Source organism: Ptiloglossa arizonensis, chromosome 6 (genome assembly GCF_051014685.1).
Source record: "Ptiloglossa arizonensis isolate GNS036 chromosome 6, iyPtiAriz1_principal, whole genome shotgun sequence".
In the NCBI taxonomy this organism is placed as follows: domain Eukaryota; kingdom Metazoa; phylum Arthropoda; class Insecta; order Hymenoptera; family Colletidae; genus Ptiloglossa; species Ptiloglossa arizonensis.
The window spans coordinates 14,359,405-14,377,716 of NC_135053.1; the positions used below are offsets into that span (position 1 = coordinate 14,359,405).

General features: G+C 46.9%; 1 protein-coding gene across 1 annotated transcript in view; it reads left to right on the plus strand.

Annotated features, from left to right (window-relative positions):
* Positions 1 to 18,312, plus strand: part of Ddr (discoidin domain-containing receptor 2) — a 256,459-nt gene that overhangs the window by 122,352 nt on the left and 115,795 nt on the right. The window lies entirely within an intron of this gene.

Here is an 18,312-nt window from a genome sequence, read left to right on the forward strand (position 1 = left end):
CGTAAAATCGACGCGAGCGTAGTCGAGAGACACGGCCGAGCGAACACGGCTTCGGATTGCGGTCTCTAGACGAATATACACGGTGTCCCGACTAACTCGATCGTCCTCGACAACCGCGTTTCTTGTAGCCTCGATAAACAACGCTTGTAGGCATTTACCCGTGCGGTTCGAACGCGACCGGTTCGAGTTACGAATGAATGAAAAATAAATTTTCTTCGGCGATGATCTCTGTGATACTTGTTTCTTCGATTGAATTTCTAAGAGTATAATTCTAGATTTTTCATAGCCAAGATCGCGTAAAAGTCATCTTGTCTCGCGTATCCTCGGACCGATCTACACCACTAGGCCACGTTGGTAAAATATCGACCACTTTGAGATATCGAAGAGTGTTTTACGAGAGTTTTGTTCGTCGTAATAGTTTTCCCTTCGGAATAGATAATATCTTCCACTGACATTTGTCTCCACCGTTAGAAAACAAAGGAGACGCTCTACAGGGTCGAGTCGGTCGGGACACCCCGTATTCCGCGATGTAATCTGAATCGAAAAAGTTCGATACATGGAAATTGAAAGTTTAAAAAAGAAAAAAGGAAAAAAACCCGACTCGTACGATTCGTTTCAATTTCATTGGCGCCGGATCGATTTAAACAAAGCCCTAACTTTGTTTCGTTCGCTATCAAAGATTCAATCTCCTTTAAACGTTTCCACGCAGCGAATAATCACCCGGAAATAAAACGCAATCGATACCGGTGACGTTGATCCCGAATCCTGTTCGTTCACCGTGAACCACGCCGTTAGACCACCGAGGAAATCTAATCTCCTAAGATTAGAGTACACCCTCGAATATTATTCTTACCTTCGCTAAACGAACCCCGAAGAATTCCGTTCGATTCCCGAGCAGCCGAGCTTCGACCGAAATATTCCGCGGGCGATTCAATTCGATGATCGCATTAGTTATCCGGGAATAGAGTACGATCAATCGAAACCCCCGTGAATCCTCATTTATCGGGCATATAATCAAATCTGCTAAGAACAGAAGGTACGGGGGAGCTCTGATACGATCGTTCGCAGTCCCACGAGAGGAGAACGTGCCCGTATTACATCGCGTGCGCTTAGAATGCCAGACACGAAGAATATTCGGCCTTGCCCCGTGGCTAGGACAGACGTTGACCTCCGAAAAAAAAAAAGGAAAAACGGAATTCATTGGCCGGTCGAGGCGTTCTCGTCGCTATAGGTAACGAGAAAGAAAAAAAAAAAAAAGAAAAAAGAAGGGTGCGAGTCGTTTCGAAAGGGCTGGACACGCCATTCGCGAAGAAACTCGTCGCGCGATACAGAGCGAGACAAAAGTTAATCCTTTCGTTGCAAAGAGCTACTCGTCACGGTTCTTTGTACGTTTCTGACAAATTTCGAGCAACGTGTGTGCACCGGTTGCAACGAATTGCAAGCTGCGTTCGAAATAAATTCATTGCGAGTACCTTGCTTCGTAGAGGAATTTCTTTTTTACAGATATCAGGGCGAATTATTTATTTTTAGGTGCGAGTCTTTTTGTCACGAAGACCGAACTGAACTTGCGATTCTTTAGTGTCCGATTAGAATAAGTCTATTATGAAATTGTGAAAAGCTTCTTGGCAAAATTCAATCGTTAATTTTGGGTTGGAATATCTTTACTATTTGAACCATTGTAACTTTGTAAAAAATATCGTGTCCCTGAAGGAAAATTCTTTGTGGGAAAATCATCGCGAAAGAAACTCCATCCACCACAGTTAAAGACGCAAAATTAAACCCTCCGCGCCTTACGTGAACACTTTCGAGCAGATCGTTCCAGCGTAGGGTATCGTTAAGGGTTAAGCATCGAACGTACATTCTTGAACGAAAATCGTGCAATCGATAACCTTCTGCGAGAGCGAACATCGATACGCGCGGGCGAAGAGTTTTCGTTTTCGTGGCCGAGTTAATGACCGTTCGTATCGCTTTGGAGCACGAAAAAGGGGGTTTGGTCATGAGAGAGGAGTGTTATTCGTGAACCAAGATGGAGAGACCTACTGTGAAAGGGCGCAATAGGGTCGAAGAAGAAGGAAAACCGCGCGAGGAACCGAAACGAGAGGTAGATGCGAAAGAAGAAAAAAAAGAAAAAAAAAAGAAAAGAAGCTCGAAGCGTGACAGGCCAAAATCTTCGACAAGGGAGGAGGGAGAATAGAGAGGGAGCGGTGGTGGCGGGGAGGGGTGAAAAGGCGGAATCACGCAGACATAAAACGGCGTCCTACGCCGTTACGTGTGCTTTCAGCGGACGAAGCCAACGAAAAATGGTGGCCATATTCTCCCGACCTTCCAGCCAGGCTATCTTCCACTTTGTTACGATTCGAAAACCCCGCTGGCTCCGGTCCCTCTCTCGTTTCAGTGATTTATGGACCGACAACTGCAACCCCCGCCGCCACTGCCGCCTCCGACGCCGCTCCGCTCTTGTATTTTTTATTTCCACCCCGCTCCGTATCGCCCCCGTTCGGGCAGGTACGTACCGCGCGGTCCCGCTGGCACGAGGAGTCTCGATACGTCATATTACGCCTCCAGGAACCGTCGTCCTGGTTAACCCTTGGCTCGCGTGACGACGTTACTACGTCGCATAAATCTTGGCGCGGGGACGCCCGGGGTGGGAATGTCCGTGTCCGTGTATCGTTGCGGAACCACACCGCGAGCCTCGAAATTCGAGTCGGGGACCCGGTCCCGGGACACGGGCCAACAGATCTACCCGAATTCTTCTACGTGGAACGGAATTTACGCCGCGATACGCTCCGATGTAACGTTGACGCGATCGAGACCCTCGAACGTGTAACGAATACCACCCCGTTCGAGGATCGTCCAATTGAGAATAGCTTTCGATGATACGTGACGGTAATCGCGATCAATCGTAAGCGTACTACTTTTTGTCTTTCCTTCTTTTTTCATTCGGTTTTTTATTCCCACCGATCCGGTATTCGTACAGGAAAGAGGTGCACGAGTTACTTGCTCGGTTTACCTTCTTGCACCTGGACAGAGTGAATTTCTCGAGTCGTGAGTTGGATGTCTTTAAGCGGGATTCCTTTTGGATGCACTCGAGTGTGTTTCGTAGAGAGTGTTAGGAGATTAAGAGGGGTTGGAGATACAGTGCGAATGTGAGTAATATTTTGTCGCGATTATAAGTATGCACGGAGACTTTGAACGACGTTTCGCAAAGGGGAGAGACTCGTGACGATAATAGGGATTGGTATGAAAAATGTTTAATGGGAAGAGAGTTTGCATCTTGACGGGTAATCGAATAGAGAGAACACAGATTTCACCGTGTTGTAGTTAATAAGGTCTATAATTTCTTAGACGTAACATTTTATCGTATGTACACTTCGTAGCGAAATTCAAAAGTCGCTAATATTTGAACCGTTGTAACTTTGTGCACAAAAATTGTACGGAATTGTAACTGGGCTCATTTTAAAGGAGAAGGTCTTTATTTTCTCGGATGTATATTGAATTTTCTCAAGCATACTTCTATAGGGAGATATGGGGCGGAAAATTACGGGGATGATTTTCTCGGAAAATTTTCCAAATTTTCAACCCCACGCGATTTGATAAATTTTTTTTCGCAGTTCGTTTTACGGTGGATTTAAAGACGAAAGTATTCCCTTCGTAACGAGCCATTAAAAATCGGCGTACGATTTTTTTTCACCGATTTATCGCACTCTGAACGAAAAGTGTGTCACCGGCATAGAATAATTCACGATCGTTATTGTGGAGGCAAAATCGCGATTCGTCTGTGAATAATACGCGACACCACTCTCTTTCAGTCCATTGTGTGTGATTCCTTGCGTAAATCAAACGCACATTAAACGCATACAAAACGCATATACACGAGGTAGAACTCCGACCTCCTCGTGGTGCACTTAGGGTTATTTTAATGCCGGTGGCACACTTTTTATTCAAACTGCGATAAATTGACGACAAAAAATCGCACACCAGTTTTTAATAGCTCGTTATAAAGGGGATAGTTCCGTGTTTAAATTCACCATTGAACGAACAGCGAAGAAAATTATCAACGAAATTTCGAGTCGTTCGAACTTGGACAATTTTTGATGAAACTCGTCTTTGCTTTTCGGTTCCACGTCCGTTCGTAAAAAATTCAATCCAAGCACGAGAGAGTAGTGGTTTTTCTCTTCGAAATGAGATTACACCGCTGCACGATTTTCCTTCCGCAATATTGAACCGGTATCGTCGTATCGACGAAAGTATCTATATTCTATAATTTTCCAAAGTGTACCTTTCGCGAAAGAAAAATTCTTTTTCTCAAAAGTCATCGTAAAAGAAAACTTTGTCTAGGTGTAAAACACGCTGCGGAATGTATTTATTGCGGAGTGTGTGTTAGGTTGAAACTGGATCGATCCGAGCAGCGGATGAAACAGATAAACACACATACGTCGGGCGTCGTAAAACTCTCGATGCTTGCAAGAACGCAAAAAATTTTATCGCCACGAGAAAAAGACAAACGTTGCGTCGTTCCACGACTCGCTACCCGTACAATATCGACTCCGTCTTTTCTCCATTCCGCGACACGTGCTGCCCTGCAAATTGGACCTCTGAAGCGGTCCCGTACCTGCAACGAGTTCGGTGATTTCTATAGGGATTAATAGAGCAGTACCGACGAGCCTCGTGGACGGTCCAAGACTTAAAATCATCGTCACGACGTTTTATCGTCATCCGCGAAATTCTAATACCGCTCGTAAAAGTTCTGGTCGATGATTCTTCGAGGCTGTTCCGGCGAAAGTGGGCTGAAATTTCTTGGTTTATCGCTACGTCGGAACGGGTACGACGTAATACGCGAAAAGAGAACATAATTCTAAAGGGAGTTCTTTGTTCCGGTGAGATCGCCGGGATTTGCAGCGGAAGTTACTTTTAATAAATTCCACTTCAACGTTCCGCGAGAATAGGTCGTAGGACGAATCTGATAAATGAACGTTCCGGCGCCGCCGAGCAGCCCCCTTGAAAAAGGAGAGCCACGTTTTAACAGTCGAATTCGATTTTAATTCGGTCGTCGCGTAAACCGCCACCGTTTCGATCCCGAGTTCGTCGTACCGTGAAGCGGGCCGTGTACGAGCTCCCTCGAAGATCAATCGGTAACTGTTAACTTGGTCGACCCTTAAAAATCCTTTATCCGTAAAAACCACCGCGCCGCGCTGCTTTCGTCGTTTATCCCTCCGGAGTCGCTTTGTTTCCGGGCTCCATTGCTGCATCCGGGCCGACTCGTTTCATCGCACGAGAGGACTCCCTCTTCATCCGGTATGATTCGCTCCGAAAACTCGGTGAAATTCTTATCGTAATTGCGACTCTCGACACAGATCCGACCCGGCTCGAGGACCCCGCGATTAAGCCTGTCCACCGATGGCGGAAAATTGTTTGCAAATAATTGCGAATTATTTCCCCTCGTTAGAGAATAAAGTCGACCGACTCGGCCGCCCTTAAAGCTGGATAATCGAGCTCCCGTAACGAAACGTTGAGATCGTCTTTGCAATTTATCCACCAGCCGGGCAATTATCTATTTATTCCGCTCCGTCGAGTACCGAACATTCGTTCCGCGACGAACCGAGAGAACAGACCGATCGATCGACGAACATGAATTTTAAACCTGCCGCGAGAAAATAACGATTTCGCGGTCGTCTTTCGGAAACGTTTCTCGCCGAGTGGGATCGTTTCTGGTGTTTACGATCGACGAGGAAACAAGCGACGTTCGAAGTCGATATTTTCGAGAAACGAAATGGAAAGAAGCAGAGAACGGAGGATCGAAAATTCAAGTCGATGCGTTCGCGACCGTACGAGAAACCTCGGCGAATTATTGGCGAAATTTTCCACCCTCTCGAAAATGGTCAACCTGGTCGCTACTCCGAATTTTGGTATCGAAACGCGGAGAAACGTGTTTTCGAGCATTTAGAAAATGTAAAAGAGAGTTCTTCGATGTATATATGTATATTTTTTCTTTTTTCTCCGTACCTTTTCCGATCCTGCGCCGTGGTTATCCCCCTTAAAGTGATCCCCCGATAGTTGAGCTTGTCGACGCAGCGGAGTGGCTCTAGTACTCGGTTTTTCGACGTTCGAGTTCCTTTTGTTTCCCCGTGCCACTTTCGAATCCGCCGCGGCTCGTTCCATCGGCGAAACCGCTCGTTTTTAACCGCACGAAACCTCTCTCCGCACGAAATGATTCGTTCCGAAGAGGAAGTAAAGAACCGTCGTTTCTGCCCGCGATAACATCCCGCCGCGCTTTAACCGCGACAGTCCGCCTTCGTTGAATTAACATAGTCGTTAAAATGTAACTGGGTCGCCGTTGGCGAACTATTGCACTTACGCGACGCGGTCCGGTACGGTCGATTTTGCGCAATTTTTTGTCCCATCGGTTCGTACATTCTTTTTCTTTCGTTACCTTCGTCGAGGATCGTTTCGAAGCTCTCCGTAACGTATGAACGTATAAACGCGACACCGAGAGAGACTCTTTCCTCGCGTGCCGCGAGAAATGAGGGTCGTGTAACGCGTTGGCATCCCGACGCCAGATTTATGCGTTCGGAGAGACATTTTTGCGATCGTTCGTAACGCGATTCCGATTCGATAGGTTCCTCGAGAATTTCGGTGCGCATTCGATGAGCTTCTCGTAGAGTTCACGAGTCCTGAGACTTACGTCGATCGAGAGATTGAAACATTGTCTATTCCCTGGTAACTTTTACCAGAAGCTCGGAACAATTAGACCTCTCGTCCTATACGAATCATCGAGGACAAAGTTAAGAGTTTCAAGTACGGAAGATTCCAGACCACAGTTCTCAGGATTTGAAAAGATGGTCACGGTCCGTGTCTGCTGCTGAAGTTCGACACAATTCCACCAGGGATACGACCCGGAGGACACGGTTACATGTATGCGTAGTTCCGTGCAGCAGTGCTCATGGGTCCAGAGACTTTCGTTTATCGTCTCGTTGATCCAGAGATTACGAACAAAAAAATTATCCGACTTCCGGTAAAATCTATCAGCTTGGAATATCTAGACCTCTGATCGTGCTCCAATCGTCGAGATTAAATACGGAATACTCCGGACTCCAATCTTCGACGGATGGAAAGACGTTGGCTCTTGTATCATTTTTGCTGCCGATGAAAGTTCTGCTACGTAGCGTTTTCCTTCGACTAATCGATCCGGGGATCGCGAACTATAAATGTATCTACCCTTGGTATCGTTACGTTTCTCGAGGACTTTGGTGCATCGAGTACAAGTTACGTGTCCTAGGACATAGTAGGTCTAGAGACATTCGTTTATCGCCCCGTCGATCGAGCGATCGCGAACAAAACATTATCTACCCCTCTGTAATCTTTACCAGACCTCTCACCGTTTTCGAATCATCGTAAACCGGTACGGAAGACCGTGTACTTCGTTCCCAGGCATTCGCAAGGATGCTCTTGCTTCGTTTTCGCTGCTGAAGTTTCGCACAATCCCACTTGGCTACAGCTGGAAAGTATCGACCAACGTTCCCCGGGGAACAAGTTCGGTCGCGCATCTCTCAATGACAATTAACGCAATCGTAAGCCCGCACGCGGCCAAAACGGGGGACTTTAATTTACAGGTTAGTTCCCACGAAGCCAAGGGACTGGCACATCAGGCTCACCGGCATCGTACAAATTAGGAACCCGCCCTAAATTTGCGATCGGAGTTTTCTGTCCCCGACTTAGAGACTTAGCCTACCAACATTGTCTTCGGGGGAGCCTCGGAGCTTTCGTCGAATATTACATCAATTTGGGCGGAGGCAACAAACTCGGCTTGGAAATAATACGGAGAGTAGTCGAGCAGATTGAACGAACCCGTGTTTGTATGTCGAGCACTTAATTTGGATCTCGTGGTTCTCGTGTCGGTCGATCGAAAATGAAACTGTTCTGAAATTAGCTACCGTTTTTAACGCGAACGAAAAAATTCCAACACGGACATTCAACGTACAGAGTAGTTAAACGCAGAATTCGGTTCAGCTTCTGATTATCCACGGTTGAATTTAGATAATCCGTGCTGGAGGTTTTGTACGCCAGAGTTTCGCATAAAAAGGTTCCCGTGCGGGAAAAGTCGAACGATCTCGAGCTCTGATTTTGTTTCCCCATTTTTTGCAATAATTACTTTTGGAATAATTACACGGTACTGGTGAAACTATCGATCCGTTCGCCATTTTTCAGTGTATTTTCAAACGCGTTGTTTAACGTCGAACATTGCATTTGGCTTCTCGTTCGATTATTAATTTACAACCTCTAGCAGTTTCAATCTTTGTAACTTGCGCAAGCAGCGACATTCTTTTGTCGTTTAAATCGTATCGAGAAACATCTCATTTTCTACGTTGTTAAATTGCCCGTTACTCGAATCTCCGATCGAACCGTCTTGCACTCGTGTGTACACAGACGGTAAAAATTCCAGCGATTCCAGTGACCTGTATCAAGCACAGGGACAAATTGGATGAATATAGATAGGTCGAAAAATGTATGTCAGTACCTACACAGAACGAAGACCCCCGTACAAGATTGAATACAGACCGTGCATAACTTGGCTTCTATGTCGCGGTAGATCGCGGTAGATCGCTGTAGATCGTCGTAGATCGCGGTAGACAAGCGAAATATCCGGTCCACGTTATCGATGCACGTTTTATAAAAATTTGCCAAAGCTTGTCAAAGATTCCGATTTACGTTCTCATTCGTAAGTACCGATAACCTCCCTGTTCACTGTATACGCTCGATTCGTCGGAATTCTACCAAATTTTCGCCACTCAAAGGGCGTGTCTCCTGTATATGTATATATACATACATAAAGTAAAAAAATAATGGAAGGAAAAAATACGTCCAACTTTTTCTACTTTAGTCTATCCGTCCATTCGAGAGGAACAATACATACACGTGCGACCCACATTCGTGCAACAGTTTCTATTTACATTTTGGTCTCGTTCCATTCCCTCAAATATTGACGTACACTCTCAAAACTTCCTACAACGCGGAGACAGAGTTCGGTCTGGTCTCGCTTTGCGATACGTTGTAAAATTCCAGCTCGACGAAAATCAACGATCGTACAGTCGATGGAACGATTTTCCAAAGGAGCGGAGACCTTACAATCTCGCGTTTATATATCTTTAATATGTAAGAAACGTACGAGCACGAGATAAGCTTTAATTCGATGACAATCTTTCGTTTCGATTTTAAACCGAAGTGCATACTATATAACACGCGTTACGTTCTATGTTACCTTCTATCACTCTTACGTATTCGACTATTGTGTTTTTCTTCTTTGTTTAATTATTCTACTAATCACCTTAACAATATGTACACATACATCGATTTAAATTACACGTGTTCAAATTCTCTTTCGAATCGTGACTCTCTCAACGTTCACTCATCCACCCCAGATATTTCGCGAATAATCCCGGATGAATAGTCATCGCGAGCAACTTTACACCGGAAAGAATTCTTTCTAGCCTCGAGTTTCCTCGATTTGAATTAGTATCGAAAATCGAGCAAAGTGAAAGCTACGTGCACGTATCCAAAGGACGAAACGCGTTGGTTTACGATCACCCGGTGCATAAAGTTCGTACAAAGGCCTCCGAAGTTCCCGTACTTTTTTCACTTTTATTTAAGGTCAGCCCGAACGGACGTACCGGACGTTATTGAATATCAATACTTACCATAAATCGCGGGGCCGACGTTCGCGTTCTTCACCGAGATTCTTCCCGCAATTGAAAGAAGGAAATCGCCCATTTACGGTTTATTCCCGTTCGCGGGAAACGTTTGCAAGTATAATGCGCGGAATAACGTGGATCATTCGCGGAATCGACGACCATAGACCCCTCGTTCCGGCCGAGCGCCGCGATAGAAATTATGGTGGAAATTTCGGTGACGATAATGAATGTGGATTCAATATTCCGATAACGCCCGGAACGAGATGTAATCCTTTCGCGCCCACGCTGCGAAAACCGCTGTACCAGCGATCGTCGCAAGAAAATTACCGTCCATTCGGGTAAATTGCGTTCCGTTTCCTCGCTAAATCGGCAGTTGGCGTTTATTTTTTATCGAATACAGTTTACAGGCTGTTTCGAAAGGAAATTAAAGCATGGAAATTCTCTCAACGCACTCTGAAGATAGTCTTGAACGAATACTGTTGTATTGCGTGTATTGCGCGTACGTGAAATTTAAATTCATTTCAAGGAAGTGTACAGGATGTTTCGAAAGGAATTCGAAAATTTTTTCGATATGTATATATTTGAGAGATTATTTGATATATGTTCCATAGGTTGATTCGTCTTTTTATTTTACATTCGCGCGAGAAAAATGTACAATGTGCTTCGAAAGAAGCCGAGAAATTTTGTCGATATACTCGAGGGATAATTTTACACGAAATGTGTTATGTGTACCATGAGTCGATTCGTCTTCGTTTTCAAAACACGAATGAAAACATTGGTACGAATAGTTGTCCGGTTGAGACTATTTCAGTGCCCATTGAAGCCAGCTGTCCCTTTGCACGATGTTTACGTTTTGTCTCGATAAGAGTGAAACGTCGAGGGTGTATCTAGATACAAAACTTGATACGCACGAGCAATTGACAACAAACATCGAGGAAACTGCTGCTAGCACACGGTCAATGGAAACAACCCTATTTGCATGCCTACGAGTAAATCGATGGAAAAACAATTCGCGTAGTTTCGGATAAATAATTATCGTTAAGTCAAGTAGCTCGAGCGGGTTCGATTACCATAGAGTGAAATCCGCATTTAACGAATACCGTGGTAGTCGTTACAGCGCAACACGTGGTCGTCACCAAGACTTTATATCTTATCGACAAGCATGCATTTGTTCGTTTGTCCATTCTACGTCTTTATCGCGCATTGTGTAAATATTAAATACACAAATGCAAAAATCGCTCTCGTACAATTGCCAGAGCAGCGAAAACAATTTTTTAATTCATCGATGCAAATACGCGCGAGTCAACCACGATACTCGATTCGTATCAATTCGAAAAAATTGATATTCCTATAATTTCGATCAATAATAAAAGTATACATTCGCTAGTAGTACTTTAATACCATTAAACTTTTAAATTTACAATTTTCTAACGAAGAAACAGATCGGTGGTTATTGTCGAGTTAAAACATCTCGCGAGCGTTTCAAATAATAACATTCTTCGCGTTGGATACACAATTTGTCTCAAAGTCGATGAACCACGCTACACGTTCTCGAACCTTGATTCGAAAACCGATCTCGACCATGTTCGCCATTCTCCGAGGCGCGTTCCAGAAAATTGAAAACATCCAATCGGTAATAAATCGACACGCGTCCCGTAGAATGAAAAACATCCCGAAGGCAATAAACCGATACGCGTTTAAAAATTCCTCCGAGCGGCTATTTCCCACTGGCTCGTAAAGGGTTGAACGCTCGTCTCGCGCGATAAGAGAGAGAGACGCGCGGTTCGCCGAGGCGGGAACAGTTTTCGCGGGAAAATTCGAGCGAGGTGTAAAAAACGATATCGAGGGTATTGTGGGCGTGTGATATTTTCTGATTTAAAGTAACGAGCGAAAACCGTATCAAGGTATCGAATTCGACGGAGGAGTTCGACAGTCGATCCGCCTCGGGCCGAGCATTATTCCGTCGCGACGACGACGACGACGACGACGACGGCGTCGCGCGGACGATAACGAAAATCTATTTCGTCGCTTCCGCGTTCCGCGTACGAGCGTGTGAACACCCTCTCCGCTCGTATCGCGCGCGTACGTGTACCCTCTCCGCTCGTATTGCGCGTACGTGTACCCTCTCCGGTCTCCGCTCCGCCACGCGGTAGTCGCGAGCGTGTGGCTCGAGCACGTTCCACGATTTTCAGTCCCGATTCGCCCCGAGAGTATCGACTACGTATCGAGGCATCCGCGTTCCCCTTTATTCCGCTTCCTGTTCCCAACCCCCGCACGCGGAACCCTGAGCAACCGAGACGAAATTCTCGTTAACGATAACGCGAAATTGTATTTGCAATCATCGCTGACGCGCCGCGTCTGCCTTATCGAGTTCTCGGCGCTCGCTGCTCGCTACCACCACCACCAACGTCGCCCTTTTCCGTGAGTTTTCGAACTCGAGAATTTAGCGTTCCTCGAATCCATCTTCGTCGTCACTGTGTACGCTTCCGTGGCTGGTGTCACCGATGCGCGGTGATCGCAGATTTGCGTCTGTTTGACGGCGGAATTGGATTTAAAGCGACTCGATTTTATCGAACGGTGAAATTTCATCCGGTCGCGAAATTTCTGTAACCAAAACTGAAATCAACTGTAAGCAATATGTGTGTATGTATGTGTGTGTACTGTTGCGAACTGTGTGTCTCGAAGGATAGAAACCGAACTGATTCGAAACAATTGAGAAACCTTCGTAAAGAAGGCTCGAATGAGTTGAGAATTAACTTTCAGTGTGTTAAGAGGTCGTGTAATACAGATCGAGGGTTAATCTGCGTGTTTTTTTCTATTTGACTGTCACTTACACGTGTCACACTGGGAGTGACGCTTTGCTTCTCGAGCAGTATTAGGATATTGACGGATAGCTAGTGACGTCAGCTGCGTTCGGGTTACTTCGGGTTTTCTTTAGCAACTGACGCGAACGTATCGTGCACGTAACGTAACCGTGTCTTGCTTGACGTTTCGGAAATGTAGTAAACAGATATAAAAATAGTAAAGACGAAATACACATGGTATTGATTTATATAGAATAATTTTTCTTTATTTCTTCGACGTCGTTGTTAACCCTTACCACTCCATTTTGGCTACTCCTTGCCTCACGTGATCTTCAAAAAAAACATTGGTTAAAAAATAGAAACTTTTCCCTAATAGAATTATTCCAAAATTCATCTTACAAATGCCTCAACCTACCCCGATAAAAATACTCTTGTTCTACTGTTCAATTATTCTCTCAAACTCAAATTATCGTAAAACTACACGGTACAAATACAACAGGTACAAATACATCTTGTGCGTAAAAAACTAAAATTCTAGCGTAGATCGCGCATCGTAGTTAATTCTTGGATGGAGGAGGTAGAGGGTGGAGAATTTTACGGGTATTTTCACCTACGGGATTGGTCGAGGAACGTGTCCTCCGCGTTGTTCGGGGCACAACCGTATTTTGTTTCGCGTCCGTTTCGCCGTATCCGAATGGATGGCGACGTTGTCGCATCTAACGGCTCTCTCTCTATTTCGCGAACGAGCGTTTGTTCTTCGCAAATTGCATGCAAATAAACGGCGTTCGCGCGTCGAATACTGTGCGAAAGAATCCCGTACGACGTCGTTACTGACTCGGTGCGAGCGTCTCTCGAAAACTTTGGCCAAGGTGCGCTCGCTCGCGGGATTGATTTTAGGCTTCGCGCGATAGCGTGGAAGTTCGCGTCGGCACAACGAGCCCCGAAGTTGTTGCGGCAAGTTGTCGTCGCATGAAAGGAGGAATCACGTATCTCGACGTACGAGCCAACGACGAACAGAGTTTCCGGTCGTGTCGGGGATGACTTTTGCGGATTGTCGTTTCTGATGTACGACGAGCCGAAACTTTGCCCCCGCTTTGGTTTATGGAAGCTTTCATTATACTATACGCGTGCTACGACGAAAAGCTTTGTACTTGGGCAAACTGATCTTCGAGGTGGGACGCGGTGGGGGATCTCGGATGAAGTAGACGACGCAAAGTAGGTGAGCCTCGTCTTTCCTTTCGAACGAACCTGTATTTGACACGTGTGAATAATTAAAGGGAAACCTAATCCACGGAAGGTCTTTTTCTTAGTTTTCTTAGTAATTTTACACATTCGGACGATTCGATTTCTATCACCGACCAATTTTCACGTACCTTGTTAAAGATACTTTCAGCCTTGAATTACTCTAGTCTGATATTACGCTTAGAAAGTTTTGCGCGAAAGTAACGAAATGTTCCCCTTTCGAGAGTTTTGATATCTCTGTAATATGCACCGTGGGCCAGAACACGAGGCACAAAGGGTACGAGGTGTGTTCTACGTGTTGAAACAAGACGAGAATAGAAAAATAACAAAATTGCATCGGAGGTTTAAAAACGATAATTCTCTCCAAGGAAAATTGGCCTATTCGCGTCGAGACGGAGAGCGATGCTATACCAAATTTTAATTACCCCTACGGCACGATACGGAAAGAATTTTACCCGTGTAAAGTTCGAAGCGTGTATTATTTAAATTACATTTCCCACTTTATCCGCGGAGCGCGGTTAATACTCGGTTCTTGCGGGTAATTGTTGGTATACCCTGTCCGTTAACTTTACACGTAACCCGCACGCTTCTCGTCTTTGAAATTTTATTAATTCCATTTACCCTCGCTAGGTACACGCTCGCTGGTTAACGTCTTCGTGAAAGAAACGCGCCGAATTGTATTACATCGTAACAACGTTTGCGTTACACGCTCTAATTGTTCATCGTTCGCGCCACTCCCGCGTGGAAATTTACAAACAACGAAGGACACACTTGGTCGACGACTATCGTTTTATTTCGCGTCGCGGGCTCCCGATTCCCCAAGTACACCGTCGAACGCACAATTCACGACTCGTTATCCGGCGCTCTCTCGAATAGCTGCAGTCGTTTGTTTATTTATTTTTTCTACGTGTTTTTTTCTTTTTATTTTTTTTTTCCATTTTTCCGTCGAGGTTTCCCCGTGCCCTTTGTCGTCGGCAAAATCCCAGGGAAACGCGAAATCCCCGAGAACGAACGCGGAGCTTTAATACCGATATCGGTGCCTCCATCGCGTGGCTCGGAAGTGTAAGTCGTCAACGACGAATTTCAGCGTGTACCAGGGGGCGGGGGCGGGGGTGGTGTAGCGACGATAAAACGTCGAAGCGCTTAACGTGGCCCGCGAGACAAATATTCATTCCCGGACAAAGTCAACGGCATATTTCGCGTGGTGTCCGCGTTGAAATATGGCCGGTCGCGCGATTCTCAGCGACGCTGAATCCGCGCTGGCCACCGCTCAGCGGAAAACTTTTCGGCCGTGTGTCGGTTCGGCGGCCACCTTTTTGTTTTCCACCGTGAAACTGGAACAGTCGAAGCATTCGATTAAACTGCAATTATTCACAGAGGGGGAGGAGGGTGTGGTTCTCGGCCCGGTGTGGAAACTTTTCCTTAAAATTTATTCAAATCGGTCACATAAATTACCGGAACGTTGCGAGCCGGCGGTGTCTCGAAGCCGAGCCGTTGCTCGTATTCAACCCGTGGAGACTTTCGTGATCTCGGTCGGTTCTGCGCGAATGCTTTAAACCCGATCGTTTTCCTTCTGTACCGGATCCACGTTATATATCGCGAGCAGCTGCGATCGTCGTTACATTCACGGTGTTTCCGGCCGAAGACTTCATATCGCGCGATACGACCGAGAATACGTCTCCGTGGCGCGTTTCCGTTCGCGAGATATCCGTGCACGCGTGTCTTTCTATCGTAAAATCGATCTCCTTGGACCTCTTATTACGCGACCGAGGACCATATTTTACCACGGTGTTACAGTTGTTTCGCCGTTGTCCCGATCCACGTAGAGGGGGATTGAAAAGCGTCGAGTTACCAAAGCTTCGTAGAATTATATTACCGCGTTGTAATAAACGCGCAGGGAAACACGGTGTACGTTTCGCGAACGATACAGTCTCTCGTTGCTCGGTTAGTTACAATTACCGGTACCAACGGACCGATGTCTATTTGATAATTAACACCGAACCGGATACAAAAACGCGCATTAATACGATCGACCAGATTTATTGTAAACTCTCACGGTCGAACGAGTCTCGATTACTTCCACGGATACGTGTTATCACCTGATGGAACTTTGAACCGGAATCGCCTCGGTACCGAGAAGAATCCCTATCGCGTCTGGACCAATACGAAGCACGATCGTCTCTGTCGAACTATTCCGCGAGAGTGTTCTCCAGTTCCTTGCGCGTTGAACGCGATTCAACCGGGTCGTCGAGGCACTGGTTCCGACGATGATGAATTATGCGCCGTTTAGACGGATCGAGTTTCCTCTGCGAGTGTTTTCTTCGAGGAAAGTTCGCTTCGAGGAAAATCTAAGTTGTTCGATCTTGTTCAATCGTTGATTCGTACTCCGAAATAAGAAGATTGCCACACGCTCCGAAATCGTGGAAACAACAACACCCCAGTGATCTCGATCCCTCGATACGTGGTGTACGTCATCGTACGGTTCGTTGCGCGTTCCTGGATCCACGTTCGCTACGTCGATTCGTTTCCATTCGTCTCGACAATGGACGCCGCTGCTTTCCACTCGCATCCACTTGCATCGAACGGACGCATTGTCCAGGAAAATCAGGTCTCGATAAAAGACACCGCGACATTGCGTTGCACGAAACCGCGAGCGGAGGTTCGCCCGCAACCCGCATGAAAGGGTCAGAAGAGACCGATCGTCAAGCGGCGGCGGAACGCCGAAAATAGGATCGTCCCATTTGCAGATTGGGTTTGACTTGCGGAAGCTCGGTCGCGGGGATCGACCCGGATGTGTCCTGCCATCTGTAACACGACGATGGCGGTGGCTGGTGTGTACGCCGTAGACGGCGATAAGGGGACGCGGCGCGACGTTATAAATGTGTAAAGCCCACACTTTTTTATCCGCGTTATCGTCCTTAACGGCGGACTTTGAAAAAGGATACTCGATTGCTCGTTGGCTCCGTAGCGTCGCTCACCGCCGGATGCTCGAAGGGTCGATGGGCCGCGATGGCTTGACGAAAATGGAGAAGTGAAAAGAAAAAAAAAATCGCATTTGCTTCCCCTCTAATAGATTCGAGAGGCAAGATCCGATTTAAAGATTTAGACGGACAATGCCGGGGCACGTCGAGGCAAATCCGCGTGGAAATGTCACGTGGTGAGCGTGTATCGTCCGTGAGAACTTACACCGCCATTCTTCTGTTTCTTTTTTCAACCCTTTCGCTACGGGAAGGACGGTCCTCTTGGAACGTAGGCATCGAGAGCGCGCGCGTTTGCGCGACGTTTGTAATTTTACAACTCGTCGATCGAACTTTCGACGTAGCGATCTCACGCGTTCGCGTGTCGGGCTTAAAAACGTTTCCATTTCGTGGTAACGGCGACGCGAGGTCTCGCGAATCGCGAGTTTTCGAGACGATTCACCGAAAACGGGGCGGAAAACGGAGACGAATAGAGAAAAGAAAGGGGGCGAGGATGTGGGAGGGTGGGCGGGGAACGGCTCTATTTATCGACAAGTGCTCCCGTATCGAGATCCACGGGATCGTTTCGAAATGGAAGCAAAATCAATCCGTGCCGTTCCATCGGGCATCGCTGTCATTCGGTATAAGCTTTAATATCGATGGCACCGGTATAGTACACCCGTGGAGCTTTTTCCTCGTCGTTCTTCGACCGAGGCAACTCGTGCTTTCCACGAATACGTATCCGTATGGGCGCGTGTGCGCGCGTACGTAACGTGGAACGTTCGCTCGCGCCAAGCTCCGGGGGGAGGTAAAAAAGGAGCGATCGAGCTCGCGTAAAATCGCACCGGGGGCCAGCCGGAATTTTCACGGATCATTTGGCTGATGGCATATTCGGTGGCGGCATTCCCGGCATATTCGATAACCGTTCCCGCAGGCATCGCGCGGGTACACGAGGGGTCGAGAGAGAGCCAGAGAGAGAGAGAGAGGAGAGGGTTTCGATGGAAGCGGAACGACGGACAGGTGGGCGCGCGAGCGTGAAAGAACGCGTACCCCCGCGTGTATATATATATATTCGCTCACGGGCAGCGAGCTCGCATTGGCACGCCATAACCCGCCGCTTCTCTATAAATCTGTGTCGCCGCGCATGCAGTCCCACACCCCCGTGATGATAGTCCATCGAAAATATTCGATCGACCGAGCAAACTGCGAAGACTCGTTGACCTGCGAAACAACTTGCGCGCACCGAGATTGGATGAGTCACGGGAGAGGGGGTAGAGTGGGCGTGGCCAGCCACGACGTCACTCCGTCGATAATACCGATCTCTTCCGTGCCTTCGCCTCGGTTTTTCGAAACGATCCGTGATCGTGGCCCGGAGTCGACGATCGCAACGTTACGCGGACTCTTCACCGAAGAGTCGCGGCTAGATGCAACACGTGGCGTCGTCTACGCGCCGTTTCTTCGCCCGCGTCGTTGGATACGCGATAAATCAACCCGCGCGCATTGTAAGTACATGCAATCGATACCGCGGGTACATCCCGTGGCTTCGAAGGATTTGCATCGGAGTAATCGCGAACGATCGCGCGATTCGCGAAATGTATACGCGACCTGTGAGTCGTGTGCGGT